This window comes from Heterocephalus glaber, unplaced genomic scaffold (genome assembly GCF_053883595.1).
Source record: "Heterocephalus glaber isolate CG9 unplaced genomic scaffold, H.glaber_assembly_v1.0 deba00001610, whole genome shotgun sequence".
Taxonomy (NCBI): domain Eukaryota; kingdom Metazoa; phylum Chordata; class Mammalia; order Rodentia; family Bathyergidae; genus Heterocephalus; species Heterocephalus glaber.
The window spans coordinates 10,823,855-10,843,893 of NW_028258381.1; the positions used below are offsets into that span (position 1 = coordinate 10,823,855).

Consider the following 20,039-nt stretch of genomic DNA (forward strand, 5'->3'; position numbering starts at 1 on the left):
TCAAAATTCCAAGCAAAGTGTTCTCTGATCTCTTTCCTTCTCACCAGCTTCCCTCTTCTCTCCCATGTTCCTGTGGGATTATGGGTGTAGGAGACGCTGGAAGGGTGGCTGAGGGGGCAGAAATTCAGGGCAAGGAAAATACACCTTCCCGCAACTGGGAACTGCCTGGGTGTCTCTGGCATCCAGGATTTAATGGGCATCGATGCATGCTGGCCTGCATGTCTGGCCTCGGAAGGAAGCTTGTCCCTGAAAATGAGTGACTGCTGCCAGGGACACAAAGTTTGCATGACCCAAAGGCTCTGGCTATTCATAGATTTACTTACTAAGGGCCCATTAGCTCCAAAGAAGACGGTGCTTTCCACACTGGCTCCCACCTGGGCTCTCGGAAGGGACAGCTCCCGGTCCTGGTGTTCAGCCTCAGCGCTCCTTTCTGTTGTATTTATAACTCTCCATTTGCCCTACTTCCTGTCTACTGGCTTTTGCTCTTTTTAGCCAAAGTGTGGACAGCATAGCATTTTCCTCCTTTGGTTAGAGATCCCCTATGGTCACATAGCATGTGCTTCGACCTCTTTTTTTTTTCTTTATTGCTGCCATTTGATTCAAGGCTTTAGTGAGACCTTTTGACATTTCTCCCCCAAGTTTTCCACTTACCTTACAAGGTAACAGCCTTTTTAAAGCTTTGCAGAGTTCTGGGCATGGTAGATGAATCACCTCTCTGCTGTTTATGTGTTTGAGTGCAATGAAGGCTTCTGACAAGAAACAAGTCTCCCCAAGCCTGGCATTTCTGACCAATTTCTGCAGCTGTTCAACAAGCTCATAAGCTTTATGGAAAAGTCTGTCTACTCATGATTCTTTTTGGTCCAATAGGGTTCATGGTTGTGGAAAGTTCTTGTCTAGCATCATGAATAATACACCAAGGAAAACAGACTGTTATCTGGTTTTTTATTTATGAATCTTGGGTTTTAGCAGTAAAATGGAGAGTTTGATTCTTCTAGAGAAGGAATGTCATTTCCATACGTGTCCACACTAAGCCTGTCCTGTGTGCAGCTCCTTAGGAAGCCAGACCCAGGGTCACAGCCCTGTCCCGTTCCCTAAAGGACCAAGTGGTGGTGCACTGTGGGAAAATCTCCAACGATTGGTTGAGTTCAACCCTCATCAGAAAGGAGCTTTGCAAAAGCTCTGAAGACACACACAGGTAGCTTCTTCCACACTTCACCACCTGAGCCTTTCCAGGTGATGGCCACCACAGAACGAAGTCATGTTTTAAGAATAAAAATTAAGCAAACACAAGCTGTGAGGCTGCTCAGCCCACCAAGCTTTTCTAAGCTGTGCTTCAACTGTCCACTCTGCTGTCCAACAGCGACTCAGAGGTGACAAAACAATCCACCACCGATCAAAGACCCGACCCATCCTGAATTGGTGAAGACCACCATAGCCCAGCTTTGGAAAAATGAGACCCAAAATGCAAGAGCCCTTTATGCCTTCATTATCAAGATAACTGGGAAAATCTTGGTCCCACTTCAACTGGCCCACAGACGCTTGGCTGGTACGATTGTTTCCACTCTCCTGGAAGCTTATAAACAAACTAGGAATGATCTGTCTTTGTTGGCAGAAGCTCTGCAGTGGTTCCTTGGAACCAGAAAGCAAGGGTATCTGCCAGGCTCTGACGGAGCCCACAGCTATGCGCTGCCTGGCTCACCCTCACTGGCAGACATCTGTTCAGATACCTGAGAGCCCAATGCACAGAAGCCGCCTTGGGCCCAAGGATGGGTGGACCTAGCAGAGACGGCAGACCCTCTTTGCAGCCTTCTCCATAGACAGCCTCTGGGTTAGACAGAAAAGGAGAAATTACAGAAAAGAACTAAGCTCCTTCCCTCCCCATTCACCAAAAAAGCTGGCAGTGTTCAATATACAGGACAAGGCTCTTGGAGTGGATGATTTCAGTTAGGCGATGGTGTCCTCATCATGGACAGGCCAGGCTCCAGCAGCTAGTGATGGCAGACCCAACTTAGCTGTCGTTGGGAAGAAAAGCCAAAGGAATGCAGTGAGGGTGCAAAGCATGTGGTCAATGGTACCTCAGCTACTCCACCTCTGACCTTGACTCCTGGCATTGCTTTCCTACCGTGCCCCTGCACACAGCAGTCTGCCTCCAAGTTCAAAGCTTACATCACTCCTGATGAGTCTGTTTTCACTGCACAAGACCTCCTCAGATGCAGGACCGTATTTCTTATCGATTTGTCTGTTTTGTCTTACTTAGAGAAGCAAATTTAGCAATTCTGGAACCAGGGAAGAGAGTGTATGGTGATCAGCACAAAGTTTTATCTACTGCTCTTAGTCAAAATACTGCCTCCCAATGAGCCTGTGATAGCTTCTCTTTCTTCCATTTTCTGCTTTTCAGGTTTTATAAATGAAGGTTTGTAGTCATCTTGAGAACTTCTTCAGCAATCAAGTTAACGCAATCCGCATAGGAAAGTAGGTTTGGGAGAAGTTTGAAGAAAAAAAAAATTTTCCTTTAGAGACAACTTGTCTGAGACTATGTGACCACAAAGTGTTGGAGCCTGGCCTTCACCTCAGAGCTTTTTGCCTCCAAGTTCAATGTCATTCCCACTTCATCACACTGTGTCCCCTATGATCGTATTTCCCCTGCTGTAGCGCTACACCCCTCCCACGGGCTTATCACAGAGATGGGTGCTGGAATTCAAAGATTAATAAGACACCTTCACCCTTGCACTCAGGAGCTCTCAGCCCCATTGCAATGTGGGGCAGGGGACAAAGCACCTGCCAGGAGTTAGGTACAGCTATTGCCTGAGCTAAATGTGAGAGATAAGAGTCATCCGAGAAGCAAAGGCAGCTAAGACAAATGGGATGCACAAGGACCCAGCCTTCCAGTGTGAGCCTGCACAGAATCACCAGGGACATTTGCAGAGTTCTAACTGGTGAAGTCATAGGAGGCCTGGGAATGGTGTTGCTAGAACACTCTCAGGTGATGTCGATGCTGCTGCCCTGGGACCACATTTAAGAGCCACTAGAATGGGAGCCTAAACAGAAGAGACTAGGCAAAGGCATGGAGACCAGCATTTCTCCCTGTATTAGACTAAATGCTCAAGACATGGCTGATATATAAGCTGATTGATGTGCATGGTTAGGAAGGGTGTATTGTCTCTGTCCACCATTTTGTTTTCTCCTCTCCTTTCAGCAGCCCAAACCCCCAACTAAGGGCCTTAAATAATGTCTGCTTCTCTCTTTACACTAATCTATCAGAAGTCTGTATAAAGTAATTACATTCATATGAAGGGATTCTCTGTATTACCACTACTACCAAAGAGGAATTCCTAGGAAAAGGATAAAGATTAATTCAGAGAAACTAAACAATGATGGAAAATTCTCAAGCATCAGTGGAGAAGAAATGTGGAGGCATGGCCCTACTGAACCCACATTAAGACACAACAGGACAGTGTCTGCTCCCTGGCTTTGGCAATAACAGTAGAGACAGAATTAAACCAGAATAAGTCAATGCATATCACAGCAGCACTCTAACAAAATGCACATAATAATATTTAGTGTCTACTCGGTATTATGAGACAAATTCTCGATAGTTTTGTATTGCAGCATGCTTCATTGCTTTATTTTTCTTCTGCATTTGCACTACTTGTTATATGTTTGTTAACAAACATTTGAAAATCTGTGTTGTATCACTTAATCCAGATAATGGTTTTGCCAACTCAGCTGGATAGCTGTTATCTTTCATAAGAAAAAGGATTTCATCTACAGAAGCTACTTACATGGAATCTGTTGTATGCATGGCCTAGATGGCTTTGAACTTGGGCCTTTTAGCGTCTACCCTATTACTTTGTCACTTTCCCACCCACAAGCCTGTAACTAAAGAGACTAGTGAACATCAGGACCTACCCTGTTCCTTCACTGAGAAATTTTCCTGTAGGCAAATGTTTTAAAAATCAAAAATGTGCCGAGAAACAGACCAAGCAACTGTCAACACCAGACAAGGGACAGCATGACTCCGCAGTGCAGTGTGAAAGGAAATTCTTTGCAAAACCGATACAGGAGCAATTTCAAGCTCATTTTTAAACAATAAAATGGAATTCCCATCACATAAGACACAAAACTTGATCTCTAAAATGAACCATATTGTATTAGTCACTTTTCCATTGCAGAAAGAAAGCACTTGATGTGCACAACTTAAAGGGCAAAATGTTTATTTTTGCTCATGGTTTCAGAGGGTTCAGTCCATGATCAGCTGGCTCCAAGACAAAAACAGCATGGTGGGAAGGGATGGTAGAAGAAAGCAGCTCAACTCATGGCAGAGAGCAGGAAGGGGCTGGGGAAAAAAATACACCCTTCTGAGAGACACTGCCAGCACTACCTCCTGCAAACAGACCTGCCTCCATTCAGCCATGAACTCATCCATAGACGGATTCACTAGTGAGTATGGTGGCCCCATGGTCTGATCACCTTCCAATAGGCCCACCTCTGAACACATGAGTGTTTGGTAGGCATTTTAGATATAAACCATAATCCACACCCATCCATTAATATATCACTTAGAGAATAAAATTCCTATCACCAAATAGGAAAATACATATTCCTATGTTAAAACAATGGACTTATATTGAAAATAGATGAAGAATTACAAATCAGTAACAAAAAGACAGAGAAAATAATAGAAAAAAATATATGAGCAGATTATTTACAAAACAGGAATTCCTAGTTATCAATAAGTACATGCAAAAACTTATTACCTTGTTAATAATTAATGACATCCAGATTAAAACTATGAGGTACAACTACACTTCTAATAGATATTCAAAAATCAGAATTGTGCCTCAGTACTAAACATTCAGAAGGTTGTAGAGAAAGCTGAATTTCAGTAATACTGGTAATTTAGACTGATAATAAAAACTTCTGAAAGCTTTTGATATTTTCCAGAAAATTTGAAAGTGCTTACACTTTGTAGCCAAGCAAGTCAGTATCTGAATATACAAAGTTATGTACCCCAGAAAAGAATCATAAGCAAATATATGAGATAGTAGTCAAAATACTCAGAATTTGAAAGCATCCATATATCCATCTGCATTAAAATGGGTAAGTTGTGATATTTTCATACAATAAGGCAATACAGAGCAAAGAGAATAAATACAATACAATACTGTGGATGAGTCCAACAAAAGTAATATTAAATATAAATGAATTTACGGTGTAATTCCACCTCTGTTGTATAAAATCAGTATGAGCCTTACGTTGGTAAGGAGCACAAAGGGAGGCAATGCACTACAAAGCAAGCCAGGCATTGCTTGTATATTAGTCACTTTCCTGTATCTGAGATAAAATACCCAACCCTCCCAATTTTAAGAAGGAAAGGTTGATTTTGGAAAGGAAAGAAGGAAAGGGAACTTAGTCCAAGATCGGCTGTCTCCAAGGCAGGAACAGCACCATGAAGACCTGGCAGAGGACAACTGCTCATGCCATGGCAGCCAGGGAGCAGAGAGAAGGGAGGAGCCAGGGACAGGAACACACCCTCCCGGATCACCCCAGGGACCACCTCCTACCAGGCCCCACCTTCTAACAGCTCAGCCAGCCGTGAACTCAACAATGGATGAATCCACTGATTAGTACAGCACCTCATGGTCCACCTCTGACACAGGAGACTCGGAAACATTTTAGATCCCAGCCACAACAGCTTGACACAGATGTTTAGGGTACTGATCACACAATGGAGAAAGTGATGGTGCCATGACAGAGAAAGACCACAAGGGCATTTAGGCTGCCTTCTGCCAGGACGGGCTTCCGGGCCTGCACATGCAAAGCCTGCTCTCAGAAGACCCTGCTCTGGGCTTCATGCTCTGCTGCTACTATCTTGAAATTATTGATAATTTTTAAGAAGGACCCCCATATTTTCATTTTGCACTGGGTGACCCCAAATTCCAGACCTGGTTTTCATTATAAGGTATTTGCTCTATAAACTGTCCATTAGGGAATGTGTTATATTTCAAAAAACGTCAGAAAAACGTTACTTAACATGATTCGAGGTATGGGAAGTGTGGATTCGGGCACAGATATGGTACCAATTATGAAATTGCATAAAATGTCCTGAAAAATTTATCATGATCACTTTTTCACTTTTCTTTTCTTGGCAAAAGCCCTGGAAATAAGATGTGTTACTTCTTAAACTCTACTAATCTGTGAACCACCCTTTGCATCTCAATCACAGGAATTTAATTCAATTTTCAACCTATGATTTTTAAATACATCCTCATCACCTCCACCAGAGAAACTGAAATTCTGCCATGCTCTTTGCTATATACATATATATTTTCAGAACTTCACACATTTTCTTTGATTTGCATTCTTTCATAATTGAGTGCACTGATGTTTTGCTTAAGAAAGAATCCAATTGTAGTTAAAGATTTTTCACTTTGATACACTGTAATGGACAATTCCAGCAAAGACAGAGAGCCACAGGTTCTAAGAAGCTCAAGTTTATGTTGGGGCCCCTTGAGGAAACACAGAGTTCCATCCATGTGTCTTCATTTCTGGGCACACGGCTCATGTCTCTTCCCACTTAAACCTCGGTCTTCATGGCCCTATTTGCCAATGTCATGTCTAGGTCCTCATCTTTGTGAACACTGTCTTGCATCCATTCTGGAGCAAAATGGAAAGAAAGTTGACAACATGAAAATCAGAAGAAGAGAGAGAATGTGGAATCTTGAAGACTGACCAGTAGCCCCCATTAGCCAAGTTATTGTTCAGCCTTGGGTGGTTTGGGAAGAATGAGTTTGAGAAAGGGCGTCACTCACTGATCAGGTGACTTTCACCCAGAGAGAAAAGAGAAGAGGCCACTGCAGCAGGCTCTACCCTGAGGGGAGCCACAGGGTATGGGGCCAGGCCTTTGGTGCACAAACTACTTTGGCAAAACAGAACACTCTGACCTCACAGGTAGGTCTGGGCAGGAAGTCTCAGCCCTCTGAGGTATGCCAGCCCACACAGATGTCTGACTCCACCACCCACATCCCTATTTCCCCCTGAGGACCATCACTGCTTTCAGCATTAGGCAGCTCTGTCTGGTCCCATTGTAAGCCAGGTCCACTTGCCTTAGTCAGCTTTCTGTCACTGTGACAAAATACCTTTAAAAAAATCAACTTACAAGGAGAAAACTTTTCTTCTGGAGCATGGTTTCAGAGGTTTCAGTCCATAGTTCAGTAGTCTCGCCATCTTGGTCCTGTGGCAAGGCAGAGCATCGTGGCTGGGAGTGCCTGGTAGAGTCGAGCTGGCCACATCATGGAATCTGGGAAGGAGAGAGAGACAGGAAAGGGGCAGCCGCCCCATGGCCCCTTCACAGATGCACTCCCAGTGACTTAACTTCCTCCAACTGATCCCCACCGCATATATGTCCCACCACCTTCCAGTGGTACCACAGGCCGGCCACCAAGCCTTACAGACAAGAGTTTTGGGGTCACTGAAGATGCAAACCATAACACCCCCCTGAAATTCAGTGGGCCAAGGCTCACAGGAGATGTTGGCACAGGTAGGCTCTACACCCCTTTGAGTACAGCAAACTGAACTATGACAGTGGTAACCGCCATACAGTGTATTTTAGTTACTTTTCTCTCGTTGCTGAGAAAAAATACCTGGCACCCAAAGTTAAAGGAGGAAAGGTTTATTTAGCTCATAGTTTGTGGGGACTTCAGTCCATAATCAGTTGGCTCCAAGGCAGAGTGGATGGCAGAGGGGCCTCACAGAGGAGGAACACCATGGGATGCCAGAAGGTAGCAAAAGCAACAAGGGGCCCTAACAGCATTTTCCCCCTTTTTATCCCATCCAGACTCCCGGGGTTAGGGCGGTGCCAAACTAGTCACCACTCAAGCATGGTGGTTTAGTCACCACACGTCCTTAACCCCAGCACCACACATTCCAGATTCACCCTCCTCTAAAAAGACTGCCTGAGACCTCGGGGAACATCTACTCACAGAAACAATGCTGTACATACCCTTCTCAACCAGGGCTTCTCCGGGGACAGTGGATTCTCAGGTCTTCCCTTTATTTGTTTTGGTGTTGTCGATCTTTTCCAAGTTTGGATCCCAGGATCTTCAAGTAGAAAATGATCGGGAAAAGGTATGCACTTATCTTAGGGCTGATGAAAACCTTCTCTTGCTGGACTATCAGCTGCGCAGAGCAGACTTTGCTACCCCTGGAGCAATGTAGGGCAGGACAGGCCCCTCATCAGAACACATCAGAGAGGGGAGGATGGGCCCCAACACTGGCCCAACCACTGCCTCCAGGAGCCACACGGATTGGGAGCAAGGCTGGAGACCCTCCTGCAACTGCTTCTCACTTAACAGGAATTCGATAACAATCTCTAAGTTCTTCCCATCCTAGACGTTGGGACAAAGATTTTCCAGATTCTCTTTGTCCCAAACAGCAGTGGATACTTGAACAGGACTATGGTTCACACCTACAAGTGGGTGAAAAAAACAAAAGTGTGTGTGTGTGTGTGTGTGTGTGTGTGTGTGTGCATTGCTCTGAAAGAAAACATCTGCCCAAATGGCACAGGCTAGAACTCGGTGTGGCAGGGTGACCTGTACTTTGCCACGCGGAGCGTCTATAGTGTCTAGGGTGAAACTGTGGGAGTTATGAGGGGGAGGAAAACAAAATAGAACAAGGAACTCACAGAGTTTGGCAGTTTATACAATTTTCTGTCTCTAAAATCTTTAGTGATATTACAAACAGTTCCGGAAGACTGGAGGCAGCAGAGGGGAGGGAAATGTTTGGTGAGATGAGGCCTAAAAATTCTCATGTTTCACCCTAAATTCTGCTTCCTGGGCCACAGAGGACGCACGGAGGGTGGGCAGATGCCGTCCTTGTCCTCGTGGCAGGAACAGAAGCTCCAGATAGTAAGAGTGGCCACAGCCCTGTCCCGAGGTTGTGGCCACCTTCGGGGCCTCACCCCAGCACCTGGGAGAATGGAGCTTGGCTTGGCGGGCCCTGGTGCTCAGATGTATGACCCGGGCAAGTGCTTGGGTCTGCCGCTTCCGTATAGCCGGCTCCACTTCCAGCCCTCCAGAGGGTGGAGTCAATGCACACAAAGGACTCAAAAGGGTGGGCGGTGCAGAAGGAGCATTGGGCAGGAAGGAGCCAATTCCAGCTGCTCAGCTCCTCCACAGGTCAGTGCTTAGGCTTGGAGCGAGCCTCCCACACCCACAGGGCACGTTGACAGCCAACAGCCACAGCTCAGTGCTCCCCTCACCGCCCTCCCCTCGCATCAGCCAGCCCACCAGCTCCCTCGCCCGCCCGGGACAGCAGGCCCAGCACCTTAAGGCAGAGACGCAGCATCCTGCGACCTTTCCCTTCTGCCAGTCTTCACCTCCGCACTGTCATCCTACACTTCGGGAGGATCCCAAGTCCAAGGCCTACTGGACAACATAGCAAATGCTTGTCTCCAGATAAAAAGTAAAGAAAGGGCTGAGGATGGGGCTCAGTGTGAAAAGCCTCAGTAAATTATAAACAAACTAAATATCTCAGAAGCGTTTTCCCCTCAAAAATGAGACGGGTGAACATTCAAATGATTTCCAGTCAAATCCTGACTCTTCCATTTTCACTCGGCCTCAGTTTTCCCCTCCTGGAAAATGGGAGGACACAACTGGAATACTCTTGCGGGCTGGCTGCAGGGATGAGATGAGGTCAGGTGTGGGTGTGCACTCGGTGGAATGCAGGTCCGTTGTTACATGGATAATCCTCAGTTCACGGCCTACACGTCTATGCCTCATCAGATGTATGGCCTGCCACTCGAACTTAGGACCGGTCGTTTTTGTACAGTTCTGTACCTCTTGTTGCTAGAGCCTCAATATCTTTCTTATTTCTAGTAGACCTTGTTTGTACAGTGCTCACTTAGGCTGACTGTATGCACCATACAGTGCTGTAGCTTTATGCTCTGTTACACATGACGGCACTGCATGGAAGAGTTGTGCACATAAAAGCAAAGTCACAAGTTGGAGTCTCCTTTCCTCACTTCTCTGTTCTGAATACTGTAATGTGCACACTGCATACGATGCCTCATTGACCCACCAGCATAACTGACGACCTAATTGCAAGAAGGGGACTCGGCAGTTAAGCGACAGGCAGTTAAGCGAGGGGCAGTTAAGTGAGGGGCATCTGCACCATAGGGCTGAGCGCCCTCTTGCTCTCAGGCCATTGTCCTTTCACGAATGAGGACTGGGTCTCTGTCTCGACATCTGCTGCACTCCTGGCCTCATGTCACCCTTGGTCGCATTAGGTTCTGACGTCACTAAATTGAGCAGAACGTTTAGGTGATCCATGCTGTCCTGTACATGGCGGTCACTTTGGCCAGCTTCTGAGGGACCTGTGACCCCAAAGCAAGAGGCAGAACCCTGGGAGAAGTTCTCAGGCATCAACACTGTACCACATGCCCCAGGGAAGTCAAACCCACAGCCAGAGCTGAGCACGCGACTCCTGTCACTCGCTCCCTACTCACCAATTCCCCACGGCCTACTCGGGGCTGAGGACACCAGCAGAAGCTGCAAAGTCTCAGGTGAGCAAGAGCATGCACAACCTTATAAGCTTCGCCGGTGATCATCTGTCAATCATTAGCACACGAGTGTGCGCCCTGGGCAGAGCCGTGTGTGCCGAGGACCGCCCTGGACTGAGATGCGTTGCTGCTGTAGATGGGAGCTAATTTCACAGGAGGGGCAGAGCTGGGGGGATGGCCTTGCATGGACTGAACCTCACGGTTACCCTCAGGGCGTATCCAGGATCGCAGTTACCCATCACTGATACACGTTCTGCTCCGTGGTGCTAGGTGCAGACACACATTCTGTGACACACGTGTGTGTCCCACTGGAAGACCTGCTAAAGGAAGGCACAGGCATCTCCTTCATTCAGTGGCAGGGACCCTTCCCTCCTTCCTCATCTCCAAACTTCAGACTTTCTTCACACTCGAGCTCCGGAAACCTTATAGAGGAGGTTCTATCCATTGATGAATTTTGTGCCCAAAATTGTGACCCAACTATGAAAGATTTCCTTTTCCTTTTTCTTTCAGATCATTCCCCTTATTTTTTTTAAAAAAATTGCTTCAAATTCTCTTCTTAGACAAGATGAGCAGAAAATAATTGCATCGAAATGCTGCCACTCTATAATTTCTTCACAACAAAGTAACCATGATTCATTTTCCTAATTCAGCTGAGTTAGACACGAGGAAGGGAAACGCAGATGTACGGGGTGCTTATCATGTGTCAAGCAATTTGCTATGTGCTTTGCATATGTCATCAAATTATTTCTCCCAGCAGTCCTGTGATGTCTTCTTAACCTACCATCTGACAAGAGCAGAAGTAAAATGAGTCAGATACCGAGAGGTCTGCCACCTTCAAGAGGCCCAGCGAGGGACGAACAGGAGGTGCCCTGAGACCCAAAGTTTGCACCTCCCCTCTCCTCGCACTCACTGCTGGGTCACTGACAACCACAGCCCACACTCCCCACTTTCCACAGGCAAACCCTCACCTTTTCCCTCAGAGTCACGCACCCTCCGTTTAATAAATTCAAGCTATAACTAAGCAGTGCACACCCAGCTGCTGGGTGTGATGGGGAGAAGAGTCAGAAGTGGATTCTGCCTTTAAGGGAATTTGTTAATCACTGGAGCAGGAAAGCACATGCAGAAAAATAAAACCCAGCACAGCAGTATGACACTGTGCCAGGTGGGAAGAGCTGAGTGCGAGTCCTCCACTGAGCAGCACGTGGCAAAGGCCACGCTCAGATGATCCCATGGGAGAGGCTCCAGGGTTGGACAGGCGCGGGACCCAAAGCTCGGAGCCGAAGATAGAGAAAGGGCCTTAAGTACTTTGACCCTCCAGGCTGAGACTACAGGATGGCAGTGGTTTCCCTGGCCCAGGGCAGGGAGCTAATTCAGAGCAGGTATTTTTAAAACTTCCCCTGAGAGCAGGAGTCCAACATCCAAACTGCAAGTCCTGCAGCGCAAATATGGTGCAAAGAACAAATGAGCAGCCTGAAGGTCAGGGTGGGCTGTGCACATGGACAAAGAGGAAGTCAACAGGAGAGCAGGGATGCTCTCTCCCAGCCACGAGCAGAGAGTGCCCCGACGCCACCCGCGTTCAGTGGGCTGGGGGAAAGCAGGTGGGCCTGGCAGCTTAAGCCTCCTAAGGATAGTGTGGGTGGAAAACCAGGAGTGGCGGTGCACACCAGCAATCCCAGGACAGTGGGAGGCTGAGGCAGGAGGACTGCAAGATGGAGCCGGCCTGGTGTGGTGGGTGAACTAACGGGGCACTCAGAATGCCCAGCTGAACTGAGGCAGCATGTTCTGAACGTGGAAGGCCCACCCGAGGATTGTTCCCAACGGCATAAAAAGAGAACTGAAGGAGAAGATTGTGGACTGCTGATTTCTAGGAGAAGCTTGCTGCAGCTGGTTTTCCTGGGGCAAACTTGCCTGTTCTCGTCAGAGGAGGACCTCGGGCCTCACTCTCCCTGGGAATGGCTGCTGTTCTCCTCAGGGAGCTCTGGTCTTCAACATGAGCATCGCTTCCTGGCTCCAGGGCAGATGCCTCAGCCTGGGGTCTCAAATCCTTCTTCATCCCACTGGCCCAGGTTTTCTGGCTTCCACCACTGGCCTTTGGGCCTTCGGAGTGCAAATCCTCAATTCTGACTTGCATGAGACACTGCCACGGCCTCCAGGCCTCTGGCTGGACTCACAGAGGACACTGCCTTGGACTCTAGGCCTTCAGCTGGACTTGTGTGGGACATTGCTGTGGGATCCAGGCCCTTGGCTGGATTCTTTAGGTCTCTAGTATGAGGCTAATCTCTTGCACTTCTCTGCATTTGACTTTTTGGGTGACTATTATAAAATAATCCTATAAATTATGTGTCCTGTATTAAATGTATTCCCTTACCAAAACCCTGACTACATCACCTGGGTACATTAGTGACTTAGGAAGATCCTATCTCAAAACAAAAAATAAAAAAGGGTCTGGGGATGTAGTCAAAAAATTAAAAAAATAAAGGATAAAGTAGATAGTCACTTGATGCTCTCATCTTAAGATCCTGGGAAAATGGGAATAGAGAAACAAGAAGAAATTCAGTGATTCAGGCCTCATTCTTAAACCCCAGAAATTCAGGACCATGCTTGACATTCCTCCAACATTGCTTCTGGGCAGTTGGTCTGTGTTCTTTCCTGTGGTTTCTTGTTTGTCTGTTTCCATGGTAATTGCTATTTAGATTCATCTCAGCTTATTTTCAATCGTTGACAAGTTTGGAGATGTTACTTTTCGGCAACAGAGAGGTTTTGTGGCTGATGTTAAGTAAAGAGTGAAAGGAGATCTATTTGGAGTAAAAAAAGTGGATTTAAAAGAAGGTAGAAAGACAACCTAAGTGCCACTTGGATTTTTTTCAGGGCATAAGTTAAACTATTAAAAACATCCCTCACCTGCAAAACAAAAATTACCAATAAAGAACAATCTTAGTCCAACACCAAAAGTGACGTTATTTGTTTAGTATTAATGCAAATATGACTGATTTCTGGCTATGGTACAGAGAATGTAAAATACCCTTTGCTGTTTGGTTTGTACTTGAGTATGTGAGTTGACTGATTTTCTAAAAGAATCTGACTTTTCAGTTCTGGATCATGATACAAAAGTGGCAGCCAGAATAACGTGACAAAATCGTCCTTTGTGTAAACGTCACACGCTGTCACTAAGGCCTGACTTCCTGAGTGCAGGCATTTCCCAAGAGCCCTGAATGATGAACCCAAGGGCATGTACGGGATGAGCAGAAGATACAATGAATGTTTACATTAAATCTTATCACTGTAAAGGATGCATTGCTAGGAGCAATGGGCAAGTGTGATTGAACACAAGAGTATGGGAGTATTCTGATTATTTTGAGGGAATTAATGACATTGTGTTTACTACTATATATATATATATATTTTTTTAGTACCAGGGATGGAACTCAGGACCTTGTGCTTGCAAGGCAGGCATGGCACCACTGAGCTGAATCCCTGGCCCAACTACAATATATTTTTTAATTTAATATCACCATATTTTATGATCACCTCTCATTTATAGCAATGTCTGTCAAACAGAAACATGATGGTGTGTCCTCATCCAACTTATTCACCAGATATGGCACTGGCTCTTCCTCAAAGTCAAAATGACCATGATAGGTCACTGTTTTCATTGATTCCGGAGACCAAGGCAGACACAACAGAGAAACTAAAGACAATCACAAAAGTGCACTTCCAGAATTGCAAAGTGAGGGTTAGTATTTTGATGGGAATTAATACCAATGTGTCTTGCATTGTAATAAATTTTTAAAATGTAAACTTTCGCCATCTTTTTTATTATACTTTATACATAAGAAAAATCCCCACCCATTTTGGACCATTCTTGCCTTCCTGGTGTGAAGTAGATATACAAAAGTCAGCTGTTCTTAGCATTTTCATAGTCTAGGGCAGCAAACTCTGTTCCAAGAAAATAGAAGAATGGTGTGTTTGGGAATAGAGAGGATACCGAGCTCCAAAGGGAGGGACATTAAAACCCACCCTAAAATGACAAGTGGGACATCAGGTCCACCTGAAAAGCTGCCCAAGAGTTCACCGCAACAACCAAGCAGCAGACAGTGCCTGACACGTGCTTCAGGGGCTTGGCAACTTAGGTCATGTGAATAACATGCCTGGACCCACAAGCCATCTCGCTACCCTAAATGCACCATGAAAGAGGGCACAGGCATTGGAGGTGGGGGTGACCCTACAGGGAAACTGACAGAACCACACTGAACTACTTTGCTTGCAGGACCCCAGGGATGTATAAGCAGCTCTGTGTGACCTCACACCTGTGTAAGAGACTTGAGGCCACCAGCCTGGCACCTTATGTAAGCCCACCACACGCCCAGACTGAAACACACGCCCAGGAACAGGGAAAAGTGGCTATTTTTAGTCCCAGTTCTCAGCTTGACCAGGGACTACCCCGCTCCAGCCTCAGCAGATGGCGAGCCAGGCAGTTTTGTCTGATGATCTAATTAGTTTTCAGCACCTCATTATCACCTCACAATGGAATCTAGAATAAAGACTCCAAGTGCAGAATGTTTACAGGGCTGCTTTGAATGCAGTGCAGAGTTCTTTAAGCTAAATTCTCTCACCAGAAATGGGCTCTATCCACTCAGGAGACATTTGAAGGAAATGAAGATGTAGGAGAAAACTGTTAATCAAGTAGCATGTCTCTCATATTGAAATGTTGTCAAAATGTGATGTGTGTTCCAGATAAAACACAGCTAAGCCACAGTTTGGACTAAAAAGAAACTTGGAAAGAGAAGATAGGAATTCTAGTCTCATCTCTGTCACTAACTAGCTGACTGGCTGAAGGCATGGCAGCATCTCTGAGCTCCATCCCCTTATCTATGGAATGAAAATGTTGGACCACAAAGATGAATGGTAGGATCCTTTCCAAATTCAACGTTCCCCTATTTTAATAAGATACATGCAACATCGCCTTGGGAACCATCTTTGAGCACTTAGCAAGATGTATTTTTTCAGATAAAATAAATTTTCACTTTGCTAAACACTAACAAGCTTCGCTTCAATAGTAGAATTGCTATGGCTGATCCGCCTGTGTGTGCAAATCCACCATGTGAGCTGGCAAACACCTGGCCAGCCGAGCTGGTGTGCAGGGAGGCTAAGCGACAGCCTCAGCGACACACTCAGCAGGGCGGTCACATCAGGGGGACTGCGAATGCCTGGGGCCTCCCAGGACACCAAGAGGCACTTGCTGAGCCTGTGAGGAGCTGGGGAGGGACAGATACTGTGTTCTCGGCCCTCGGAGTCTGGCTCCCACGCGGTATTTCAAAAATGTTGCCTAACAGCGTGACACTAAGTAGCCTTGCACCATGGTTAAAACACATCTCAAATGTAGGGTTCTCTGCTGGCATCAGATTTTTTCTGACATGATTCAGAAAATACTCACTTCCAATGTCTGTTGCCTTTAAGCTGTCAACACTTTTGACCTGCTGGATTCCAACATGGTAGGTACTGGCCATATGTGCCTGTGGAAATCTGCTTTAACTGATATGTAATGAAATTTCAAAGTCAGTTCCTCAGTGGCAACAGCCACATTTCAAAGGCCCAATAGCCATGAGCAGCACATGGGATGGGACAGCTGGGGAACATCTCCATCTTCTCCAAAAGCTCTTCTGAACATCAGTGTCCCACACTAGCCTTCGCCAACTCCGTGAAATTCCTCTTTGGTTTAACTTATGTGCATAACAAATGAAGACATCAGGAAAAGAAAAACCTGTATAAATACTTTCATAGTAAATTTATTGAGACATCATGAGATTAATACAAGTTACCTTTGGCCTCCACAATTGCCAGAGGAGCTCGGAGTAGGGGCCATTGGCTTAGTACAGTGAAGTGCTAAAGAGTGTGTACATTTTTTGATGGACTCTATTCAACTACATGTATGTGTTAATCCTATCAGATATTAACTATAATAAATATGAGTGATTTGAAGTAAAGTAACACAGAGAGTCCAACTGGGGCTGATGGCTTACTCCCCATCACGCATCTGAACCTGGGCAATGCCCCAGGGCCAGCTGCCATCCTTGTTTGGAGGCCCACTGCTTGGAGGCAGAGGTAAGACACATGTGTGTCAGATCCTCCTGCATCACCTGAGGTAACTTCCTTCACGTAGGTCAGAGGACAGGCACAGGAGACACAGCTGACGGGTCTCAGCACCCTGTCAATCACTTTGTCAAGCACGCCCTGAAACACCCAATGGGAGACGTCCCAAACCCGCACAACATTTTTAATTTTTAAATCCATGAGCTCAGCGCTGCTGCCATTTTCCTTTCTGTGGGTGCAAGCTCCCCTCACTCCATGCACACGGTCGCATCATTAACACTTTGCTGCTTTTTCCTTACCATTCCGTGCCACGTCCAATGTTTTATTCATGGAGCACAAGAACCTAGAATCCCCTCAGAGACACCATCACCTATGGCAACAAAAATATACTTTAGTAATTTCTTCAATTGTCTTTGGGGGAACACCAAGGGCTCGTAGCAGAATAAGTCCAAGCCCAACTAAAATAAATAAATATACATTTATCAGGTCAGAATTAGCTATATTTAAAAAGAAAAAAATAGTGAGCAATACATATTCTCTTCATTATTTTGTAACTTGAAATATCAAACTTGTTGCCATATTTTATGTATAACAGTCTCAATTTAACAATGGTTCAACTTTCAATTTTTACTTTATAGTGCAAAGGTGATAGACATTCGGGTGTTTTCCCAGCAGATGCAGAGGGTTATTCCCCAGGATGCTGGGCAGAGGCAGAGAACACACTTATCTTTCTGCCACATGCTCCACAGTGCACTATCTCTGAGATAAGAGGCACAGCAGCCTAGGTGCCCTCTTCCTGCCCCCCCCACTAGGGTCATGGCCGGCACCCCACCGAATGTCAGGCTAACAAGAGGAGAAGCACACATGCCTTCTGCCATGGCTTTGTATGAGTCAGGGACTGAAAATGCAAAGGCTCAGGGTGAACTCTTCATTTTTGTGCTCAGGCTTGGTGAAGCACAGAGAGCCATGTAGAAATGGGACTGGACAACAAGACCCAGAGCGAATAGTGGTAAAGCAAGTGGGGGACTGCAAGCCTGTCTTTCCTGGTTCTTCTGACCTCTCAGCTGTAGCATTTCTTTCTTCCAGGGAGAAGGCAGGACCTACATGGAAGGAGAGTCCAAAGTTCTTTATGGCCAACTCTTCCACAGAAAGGTGAGGGAAGTTAGAACAATATTTGTAGGTTTTATGGCTGTCCTTGGGGGAACAGGGCTCTGGTTTCTATGACCTACATCAGGCCAGAGGGATGGCACCTTCTATAGCTTCCCTTGGGGAGGAGAGAAGGGCAGGGGCAGACGGGCAGAAGGCAGTCAGGGAGAAACTGCTTTTGAGGCTGCTTTCAAGGCCCGCACTTTGGAGAAGCCTTCTCTGAGGCCCAGTGGTGTGCTAATGCCTCTTCAACATGTAATATTTTCAATTTATGGTGTGTATATTGTGATGTAATCCCACTGTAAGTCAGAGCCCCTGCACTTGTGTGTGTAACCTTCTCATGTGTACAAATGAGCTTGTAAATGTGCAGAAATATCAGGGAGGAACACTGGTCAGCAAATCCATGATTGTATCCTCTACCTTTCTAGAAGTGAGTATGTTCCTATTTTCATCTCTTACTGTCCAATTTCTTCAGGCTAGTGAAAAGATTGGCTTTGTTTGTCTTTATTGCTTTTTCTTCCCTTATTATGGAGGGATTTTTCCTTTTTCACTCCACTTTCTTTAAAAGGTTAATTCACAAGGAAAACAAATGCACTGATGACTATTTTGCCACAACCACTAAGACTTCATCTGAATTGATTTCTTTCTTTGAAAGACCTTTTCCTACATCTTCATTTAGGGAATTCTATTTGGAATGTATCAAGACATAGTTTTGATATAGGAATTGTAGTTACTAAGTACTGGTATATAAAATAAATGACATCAACATTACAAACAGGAACATCCTTCTCAAAATACTGATAGAGTTGTCCCTCAATATCCAAGACACCTTCCATTACTAAATTCTGTGGGTGCTCGGTCCCTTATAGCAAACCGTGTAAAATTTGCATGTAACTAATGACATCCTCCAGCATACTTTAAATCTTTGCTAGGTTACTTACAATGCCGAATAATATCTAAATATTATGTAAGAGGTTGTTATACTGAGCTATTTAGAGAATTAGGACAAGAATGAAATGTCTGTACTTGTTCCATATAGACACGTTTTTAAATATTTTTCATTCATGCTTGTTTAAATCTTTGAATATGGAACCCGCTGACCATGTAATTTTTGTAATCAGCTTCTACTTCTCTTCTTCTGGCAGTGATTGTCTGGTTTCCTCCTCAACAGCAGACCCACTGTGCCTGGGCAAAGGGTCAACTGGAAATGATCCACATGGGGATCCATAGCCATCAGAGTCACAAGCTCAGTCAACCCTGCAATGTGTCCCAGGCAGGACTGAGGCTACAGCTGCTGCCACATCCTGTGGATTCAGCCATGACAGAGGATGGGAGCAAAGGGAATGGGACAGACATGAGGTGCCAGCTGAGAATGGGCAGGCTGGGCATGTCTGAGCCCCTGCACTCTGCCAGTCTTGAGTCCAGAACACCTGCAGAATTCCCATGGAAGGCACTGCCCATGGACTATACAGTCTTTTCCAGATTCCACTCTGAAAACCTTTAGACAAAATCTCAACTTAGTAATAATTATTTGCAAATTATTTTTGAAAACTGACACATATTTTAACAGAGGAAAACTTTCCTCAAACTATCTAATCCGGAGTAGCACAAGAAAGCAGTGGTAAGATCCTGCTGTAATTAATAGGCGTGTTGTTAAGTGAATTATACAAGATTGAAATATTACCATGGGGACAGAACCAGAGATAAATGTCCTCATCTGGGCTGGGTGGAGCTCATAGGAGAGAACTACATTATAAAATCCTTTAATTTAAAAAATTACATTTCCAGGGCCTAATACTGTCAGAAAGACAAATAATCTGGCTCAATAAGGAATACAGATTTAGAGGATTGTACTTACAGGGCTAGTGCAGTGACCGTCCATCACTGTGAGGAGGAAGAGCAGAGCCATAGAAGCCGCATCCTGGGCTGGCTGCCAGAGTGAACAGCAGAGGCATCCTGGAGCCACTGAATTGGTGCTGAGAGCCCCTCTTCCCTCTCCGAGGTTCCCAGCCTTGGGAGACTCCCTCACGAGCGCTCTTGAACACAGGTCTCGTTATTCTTTAGGCAGAGTAAGCAGGAGACCGTCATTTCAGAAGGCCCTGGGACAGAGGGGCTGCCCCTAGTGGTGTTTGACGGCTGGGGACAGGGACAGGTGGAAAGCGGTGGGACTGAGAAGGCTGGGGGAGGTGGTTGGGGTCTGGGCTCCGGTTTGGCCGGTGCTATGATAAGTGCACCAAAGAGTGGT

At 45.7% G+C, this 20,039-nt stretch overlaps 2 long non-coding RNA genes across 2 annotated transcripts; one reads left to right on the top strand and one right to left on the bottom strand.

The window, feature by feature from the left end:
- Positions 1-4,759: 4,759 nt before the first annotated feature.
- Positions 4,760-9,174, bottom strand: LOC110348150 (uncharacterized). The gene is made up of 3 exons (XR_002393134.2): positions 8,003-9,174; positions 7,160-7,300; positions 4,760-6,657 (listed from the first exon to the last, which is right to left on the bottom strand). It is a non-coding gene; the product is annotated as an uncharacterized LOC110348150 (long non-coding RNA).
- A 5,964-nt stretch (positions 9,175-15,138) lies between these two features.
- On the top strand, positions 15,139-19,535 carry LOC106008998 (uncharacterized). Its single transcript, XR_001183164.3, has 3 exons — positions 15,139-15,463; positions 17,735-17,800; positions 18,940-19,535. It is a non-coding gene; the product is annotated as an uncharacterized LOC106008998 (long non-coding RNA).
- Positions 19,536-20,039: the final 504 nt, after the last annotated feature.